Raw genomic sequence first — 8,609 nt, 5'->3', positions numbered from 1 at the left:
GCTCTGTCGCCACGGCAACCGCAGAGAGACAGAGAGGCCCCGACAGGAAACACACACAAAACAACCTCTAACCCCCCCACACAACCCCCCCAACCCTCCAACCCCTCTAACCCGGTGGAGAGGAAGAGGAGGAGGAAGAGAAAGAAGGAGGAAGAAGAGGAGGAGGAAGAGAAAGAAGGAGGAAGAGGAGGAGGAGGAAGAAGAGGAGGAGGAAGAGAAAGAAGGAGGAAGAGGGAGAGGAAGAAAGAAGGAGGAAGAGGAAGAGGAGGAGGAGGAGAAAGAAGGAAGAAGAGGAGGAGGGGGAAGAAGAGAAGGAGGAAGAGGGAGAGGAAGAGGAGGAGAAAGAAGGAGGAGGACGAAAAAGAGGAGGTGACAGAGGAGAGATAGGAGGAGGGGGAGAAAGAAGAAGAAGAAGAGGAGGAGGAAGAGAAAGAAGAAGAAGAGGAGGAGGAAGAGGCGACAGGAATAAAGGTCGGTGTGATTGACATGTGTCGTCACGGTGATGATGAACTCACCTGAGTGACATGAGGCCACGCCCCCTGGAGGTCAGAGCTGCACGAGGTTACCATGACAACCACAGCACCACCCTCTGCTGCACACTGTGCTCAAGTACACTCAGTGTTTTGACCTTCAGTCCAGTCGTCAGCTGTTCCTGTGTTTCTCCAGCAGGTGGCGTCAGAGCAGCAGCAGCAGCAGAACTCTGTCTGAGCTGCTACATGGAGCAGCATACATATAGATATAATATAAACATAATAGCTCATATATATACACAGTACAGGCCAGATGTTTGGACACACCTTCTCCTTCAATGTGTTTCCTTTATTCTCACTGAAGGCACCAAAACTATGAATGAACACATGTGGAATTAACAAAAAAGTGTGAAATAACTGAAAACACCTTTTCTTTTCTTCTTTGTCTTCTCTTTCTTCTTTTCTTCTTCCTCTCCTTCTTCCTCCTCCTCCTCTATCTCTGCCCCCACCAGTTCTAGTTTCTTCAGAGTAGCCCCCCCCCCCTTTGCTCTGATTACTGCTTTGCACACTCTTGGCTTCTCTTGATGAGCTTCAAGAGGTGAACCTTCAACCTGACCTGAACATGGTTTTCACTTCACAGGTGGTGTTGCCTTGTCAGGTTCATTAGTGGAGTTTCACTGAGAATCTACAATGTAAATAGTCATGAAAATAAAGGAAATGCATCGAGTGTGTCCAAACTTTTGACCTGTACTGTCTATAAATATAATATAAGTTTATTTTATATGTAAATGAGATGAAGTTTTTATTTATTTTAAATCCAGGAAAACTAAATAAAAGCTTCATGAATATGTTCACAGTAAAGATCACATCACCAGTAACAACAGTATGAGGCTGCAGCTCCATATACCTGAAGCAGGGATCGCCTGTTTGATTCCCGTCCAAGTGGAACTGTACATGCTGTAGAAACGGGCCAGTAGGACAGTAACACAACCACCACACAACAACTACCTAACGACTGGTTGATCTGAGCAGAGTTAAAGGTCGATGACGACTCAGTGAAACTAAACTAAGTGAAGAACTGAGACGTTGGAAACAGCTGATAGAGATAAACACTCTGACTGTTTCTCAACCCCATAATAACCCTCACTGAGCTACAGACGATGGTTAATAACTTCCTGTAGAAGCTTCTTCTCTGTCGCTCCAGACTGAAAAACCAAATCCTTTAACAACAACATCCAGACAGAGAGAAACTTTAAACTACCAGGTAGAATTAACTCTCTGTTTGTCTGTTGAGGGAAACGTTCACTCATTCTTTGGCCACAACTTTCACTGTTTGGTCTCAGATGTCATGATTTTTGGCCAGTGAGCTTAAAAAGCTTGTTTATCTCAAACAGTAAAAACACAACACAGTTTGTTTTTTTAAGTATATTTTTTGGCCTTTTATTTGATAGCACAGTGAGATAGACAGGAAAGGGGGAGGCAGAGAGGGGGGAATGACATGCAGGAAAGGTCTGCCCGACACGGGATTCGAACCGGGGACGCCTGCGTTGAGGACTGTAGCCTCTACATGGTGTCTATCTGCTGGTCATGGACTCGGGAATGAGACAAGACATGGAAAAAAATGTTGGCATATCCCTTTAATGGTTTTTATCATCTGAGCAGATTTTAACATTTATGAGTCAAGTTTGAGTTAATGAAGCGTTATTGATCATTGATTGGTTATTGATAGATAGTTGAACTGCTGGCGGCTCCTAACTGACTCTGGACCAGTGAGCAGCTGTTACCTGTCCAGGTGTGAGCTCAGGTACAGAAGACACAACATCCCATAATAACATCCCATAATAACATCCCATAATAACCCCGGAGCCCTGATCTGACCGTTGCCGTGAGCCGCCATCTTGAACAGGAAGTGGTCGTGACTCAGCAGCCAATCAGCTCGCCCCCTTGCGTGAGGTGGAGGGAAACCATGACATTATGGTCTGGCGGTCGCCGTGGTAACTGTGTCAACACCATATTTATGATTCATCAGCTCAGGTTAACGAGGTATTTCAGGTCGGGGCGACCGCGGTGACCATGGCAACCATCCATGACGACCACGGCAACCATGACGAGCTGCCACTCAGAGATGATGAGTTCAGGAATGTTCGTACAAACAAACACTTTGTTCCAGATGAATCAACACAAACAGCTGATTCACACCTGACTAATGAAAACACACACACACACACACACACACACACTGACACACACACACACACACACACACACACACACACCTCACCAGCTCTTCATTCCTTCATCATTCATTCCTTCATTCCTCTGCAGTGATGTCATCAGTGATAGAATAGAGAATACTTTATTCATCCCTAGGAGGGAGATTCAAATGAGTCCAGTAGTTCACACAACAATGACACAAAAAAGAAAGAAAGATGAACACAAAGATTGATTATTAATCCCCCCGGAGCAGTGGCATGCACGCGGGGGGGCAGGGGGGGTGGTCGCCCCCCCTCGTGGCCCAATTGTTGAAAAACGCGTGTTAAAGTGCCCCCTGGGAGCCAAAACACGTGTTAAAGTGCTCTCTAGGAGCCAAAACGTGTGCTAAAGTGCCCTCTAGGTGCCAAAACGTGTGCTAAAGTGCCCTCTAGGTGCCAAAACGTGTGCTAAAGTGCCCTCTAGGAGCCAAAACACGTGCTAAGTGCCCTCTAGGAGCCAAAACGTGTGTTAAAGTGCCCTCTAGGTGCCAAAACGTGTGCTAAAGTGCCCTCTAGGAGCCAAAACACGTGCTAAGTGCCCTCTTGGGAGCCAAAACGCGTGATTAAGTGCCCTCTTGGGAGCCAAAACGCGTGATTAAGTGCCCTCTTGGGAGCCAAAACACGTGCTAAGTGCCCTCATTGGGGCCAAAACGTGTGCTAAAGTGCCCTCTAGGAGCCAAAACCCGTGCTTAAGTGCCCTCTTGGGAGCCAAAACGCGTGATTAAGTGCCCTCTTGGGAGCCAAAACGTGTGCTAAAGTGCCCTCTAGGAGCCAAAACGTGTTAAAGTGCCCTCTAGGAGCCAAAACGTGTGCTAAAGTGCCCTCTTGGGAGCCAAAACACGTGATAAGTGCCCTCTTGGGAGCCAAAACGCGTGATTAAGTGCCCTCTTGGGAGCCAAAACGTGTGCTAAAGTGTCCTCTAGGAGCCAAAACGTGTGTTAAAGTGCCCTCTAGGAGCCAAAACGTGTGTTAAAGTGCCCTCTAGGAGCCAAAACACGTGCTAAGTGCCCTCTTGGGAGCCAAAACGCGTGATTAAGTGCCCTCTTGGGAGCCAAAACGTGTGCTAAAGTGCCCTCTAGGAGCCAAAACGTGTGTTAAAGTGCCCTCTAGGAGCCAAAACACGTGCTAAGTGCCCTCTTGGGAGCCAAAACGCGTGATTAAGTGCCCTCTTGGGAGCCAAAACGTGTGCTAAAGTGTCCTCTAGGAGCCAAAACGTGTGTTAAAGTGCCCTCTAGGAGCCAAAACACGTGCTAAGTGCCCTCTTGGGAGCCAAAACACGTGCTAAGTGCCCTCTTGGGAGCCAAAACGCGTGCTAAAGTGCCCTCTAGGAGCCAAAACGTGTGATAAAGTGCCCTCTAGGAGCCAAAACGCGTGATAAAGTGTCCTCTTGGGAGCCAAAACGCGTGATAAAGTGCCCTCTAGGAGCCAAAACACGTTGTTAAAGTGCCCTCTAGGAGCCAAAACGCGTGATTAAGTGCCCTCTTGGGAGCCAAAACGCGTGATAAAGTGTCCTCTTGGGAGCCAAAACGCGTGATAAAGTGCCCTCTAGGAGCCAAAACACGTTGTTAAAGTGCCCTCTAGGAGCCAAAACACGTTGTTAAAGTGCCCTCTAGGAGCCAAAACACGTTGTTAAAGTGCCCTCTAGGAGCCAAAACACGTTGTTAAAGTGCCCTCTAGGAGCCAAAACACGTTGTTAAAGTGCCCTCTAGGAGCCAAAACACGTTGTTAAAGTGCCCCCTTGGAAGCCAAAACATGTGCTAAAGGCCAAATCGACATTTTTTTAGTCTTAAAGCTGGCCTGTGGAGTTTATACATATAAAACAATGTCCGTTACATTGCAGCCACTGCCAAACGACTTATTAGGATGATCATTGAACGCATCTCCACCACACAACAGTCCCTGGTTTACCCAGGAGCGCAATTGCCTCTGAGGAGCGACTTTCCCGCGCTGTCGCACAGGGAATTACGCATGCAACGCAACACGTTCGGATTTGACGTAGAGTTTAGAGCGCTGGTAAACAGAAGAGAAGAAGAACATGTTATCTTATTTTTGTCTAGTCTGATATGCAGCCGGTGGAAGCACTGACACTGCAGCCACCGGAGCTGAGGAGACCCGACGGCGGATTCGTCCCGCCCCCCTCCCCCCCCGACACGCACCGCACCGCACCGTAACTGGAGAGATCCGCCCGGTGAGCGTTCAGAGTCGACCACCGTACCCCCCCTCTCGCTGACCTCCGCGGTCCTGGACCGCACAGGTACCAGGAGACCCAGACCCCCTGTCATGTCGGTCCTCCACCCTCTCTGATCCGCCGCTAGTTGCCAGAGCCCCGCGGAGCTCAGTCTCTCCCTCCTCTCCCACACTTCAGCACCTGTCCTGGGCTACAGCTTGGCTCGCTCCACCCTCCTTTACTTTTGAAGTAGCTATAACTAATAATAATGCAACGTATAGCCTAACTATACACGCGTATGAGTGATCAGAACAGTAAATTGTTTACACTACTTTTAAAAGGAGTAAAGTCATTTAAAACGAGGAGCGAGCCGAGCCGACACGGTGCAGCCCAGGACAGGTGCTGAAGTGCGGATGAGAGGAGTGGACAGACCGGGCAGGAGCAATACAGAGGTGTCTCGTCAGTCCTCGGCCGTCTTTAATGTCCCGAGACACCTCTTTCAATCCGTTTAAGGTTATTTGTTTGTGTTTAGGGAGGCTATATTTGCTTAGAATATTTTTTGGCAACCAGAAAAGCAATGTTTGACCCGGCGTGGCGGCGCCATCACACTCGCTCGCAAAAAAAAAAAAAAGATAAGAAAAAAGGAAAGAAAAAACGCACTTACACACATTTTGGAGGAGGGAAGCCCGTCACAGCATCATTTTTATTAAATCATAGTTTTCTCTAAATTAAGACAGTGTGCGGGACTATTTTTCACCCAGCCCCCCCCCCAAAATGTAGGCCTATGTATAAAAATATGAAAATAAATTGCGTGTAGGCCTAGATATCGTTTAGGGATTTTTTTTACTAAACGTTTACAGTTTCATTCCGTGTAAACGTTTACACATGTATAAGGTCACACCCCTAAATAAATGCCAAAGCTGAATGACCACAACTTTTTTTTTCTCTTCCTACTTCGCCAGTCACCTGGTTGCCTGGTTACCTGCACTTACCGTTCGGGGAGGGAAGGAGGGAAGGGGGGGTTCAACGTCATCGAACGGCGCAGGCTGACTGTTGCAGTAGCCTACTCGAAAAAAAACACGGCTGATGGCTCGTAATGAGCAAAGCTCCACAGGGCAGCTTTAAGGTATCGATATTAAAACAGGCCAAATCGACGTTAAAAATTTTTTCGCACCATGTCACTACGGTCTCACTCTTGTCATTTTCTGAAACTTGGCAGCCCTGAAAGTGCCCTCTAGGAGCCACATCTAGGAGCCAAAACATGTGCTCTTCAGTGGCGAGGACGCGCTATTATGTGCCCTTTTTTTTCCTTTTCGCCCCTGCCCTTCAAAAAGTCTGTGCACGCCACTGCCCCGGAGGGAGATTCAGATTCAGATCGTCCAGCAGCTTTTACATAACCTAAAATAATATGAAATAAATTATATAAATGATATAGAAAGTAAAACGTGTATAACTACGGTAACAACAGCCGTGTGCATCCTGACGGCAGCAGGAAGGAAGAAATTCCTGAAGGATTTCCTGAATCTTCCCGTTCTGCAGCTCAGGGAGGGAGAGGAGTCTGTAGCTGCAGCTGAGACTTCACGTTACCACAAAGAACACGACTGGAGTGAAAGTAGAAAAGTAGAGTCACATTAAATGTACTTTAGTGTTGTACTTTAGTATCGACAGCACCGGTACGTTGTCGTCTTCGGTGTCGAGGAAACTCTTCTAGAAATAGAAATAGAAACACTTTATTTAATCCCAGAGGGGAAATTTAAAATGTCCCAGCGCAGCAGCAAGACAATACAGACAACAAGACGGATCACAACACTGAAGTGAAAATACAATAAGACATAAAAACACATACTGTAGTGTATTAAAACACAAAAAATAAATACAATAAAAGATGCGTGTAAAAAGTTAAACAGTGCTGGGTCCAGGATGCTTCTCCTCCTAAAGACTGGGCTGCTTCCAGAGATCTGCAGCTGCAGCTCAGATCAGATTCTTCCTCCACCGTCCAGGTCCAGAGCAGAACCTGTGAAATGTGTCAGTTAGATGAAGTAGAGACTGAGTGTGATGATTTGAGAGAAGTTTTATTATGTTTTATTATATATTATGTATTTTTAATTAAAATAACAAAATAACGATAGAGACAAAACGATATATTTATCTAAAATGGGCCCATTAACAAGTGGTAACGTAGATTCATCCACATTAATATGAGACTTTTTATAACCAAATAGAAACTCCTGGTTGTCCCTTTAAGTAGACAAAACCCTGAAATATCCTGATACCGATGAACAGAAGTGGTCGTTTCATTTCACTGATGTTTCTGGAGAAGAAGAAACAGGAACATGTGTTTCATTCATTTCTGATCGTTTCCTTTAAACTCTGGTGTTGTTTTACTTTTCTTTTTGGGGATAAAGTTTTGTTTTTGGTTTGTTGTCTTATCTCTTTGATGTGTTGATGACATCATCTATCTGATATATATTTTATTTTCTGTCTTTTATTCTTTTTTTTCTTGCTTTTACAGTTTTTCTCAATTGCTAAAACACTAAACCCTGTTGTCTGAACCAAATTCTCAGTTGCCTGAACCCACTGATTGAATCAGTCTCTTTTGGCAAAACCATCAGCACTTTTCACCTGTTTAGACACAACTCACCAACACATTTTCATTGTGATGCACCTGTGTTGCAAAATGCTGAGCACAGGTGGCAAAAGTCAAACACAACGAAAGCACAAGTTTCACCGGTTGAACACAACAACTCAAAATTGATAACACTTGTGTCTAATGATGTGAGGGCACATATACTATAAGCTAGTTCAGGATGAAGTCCTGTGGCCTGATCCAGTACAGAGAAATGATGCTGTGGCTGAGTTATGCACTTCTCATTTCTATACTTTTGTACTTTATTTTTACATAGGCTTACTGTATACAAGTACTAAATGCACAAGATTTCTGTTTGTCTTTGTACTGTACAAGTGCTACGTGTAAATGCACAAGATTTCTGGTTTTTGTACTTCTTTTTTTTTTTTTTTTTTTACAGTACTATGTACAAGTGCTAAATGCACAGGTTTTTTGTTTTGCAAGAGAAGATGAGAGACGACAGGGTGAAGGAAGAAAGGATGAGGGAGGGAGGGAGGGAGGGATGAACTGGGAAGAAAAAATAAGAAGGAAGGAAAAGGGGATGAAATGGATGTGGGGAGGGAAGGAGGAGGGTGAAAGAAAGGGAAGGAGAGAAGTGCTACAGTGTAAATGCACAGGTTTTTTGTTTTGCAACATGCATTCAGCTACAGTGAACAATAAACATTTATTTCTACAGCTTCATGTGCTGAGCGTTGTGTTTTCTATTTGTCTATATAGTGTTTAGTGAAGCTCAGTAGTGTTTTTAATTTTGATTGACTCGGGGCACGATTTGACAACAGAGTTCAGTTTTGGGCGCAGAGCCACAGATTGAACTGTTTAGAGGTGAAAGTTTGGTTTTGCAAGAAGAGTCTGAGGTTTTGTGAATGTAGCCTGAAAATTGGGGTTTGTGTTCACAGTTTAGAGAAAAGGAGAGAAGCTTTACAGAAACGTGTCTTAGCAATCGAGAAAAACTGTAATGTTTAATGTTTCCAGTTTTTACTGTTAAATGTTTAGTTTTTATGTGAAGCTCATTGAGTTGGTGTGAACTGTACAGAAGCGTGTTGCATTCACTTGAGTCATTTGTTTTTCTGACTAATTATTGTCTGTTTTTCTTT

Source organism: Trachurus japonicus, chromosome 20 (assembly GCF_045865225.1).
Source record: "Trachurus japonicus isolate A0001 chromosome 20, Traja_1.0".
Classification (NCBI taxonomy): domain Eukaryota; kingdom Metazoa; phylum Chordata; class Actinopteri; order Carangiformes; family Carangidae; genus Trachurus; species Trachurus japonicus.
The sequence above is the reverse complement of the archived record's forward strand: the minus strand, read 5'-3'. Positions refer to the sequence as shown.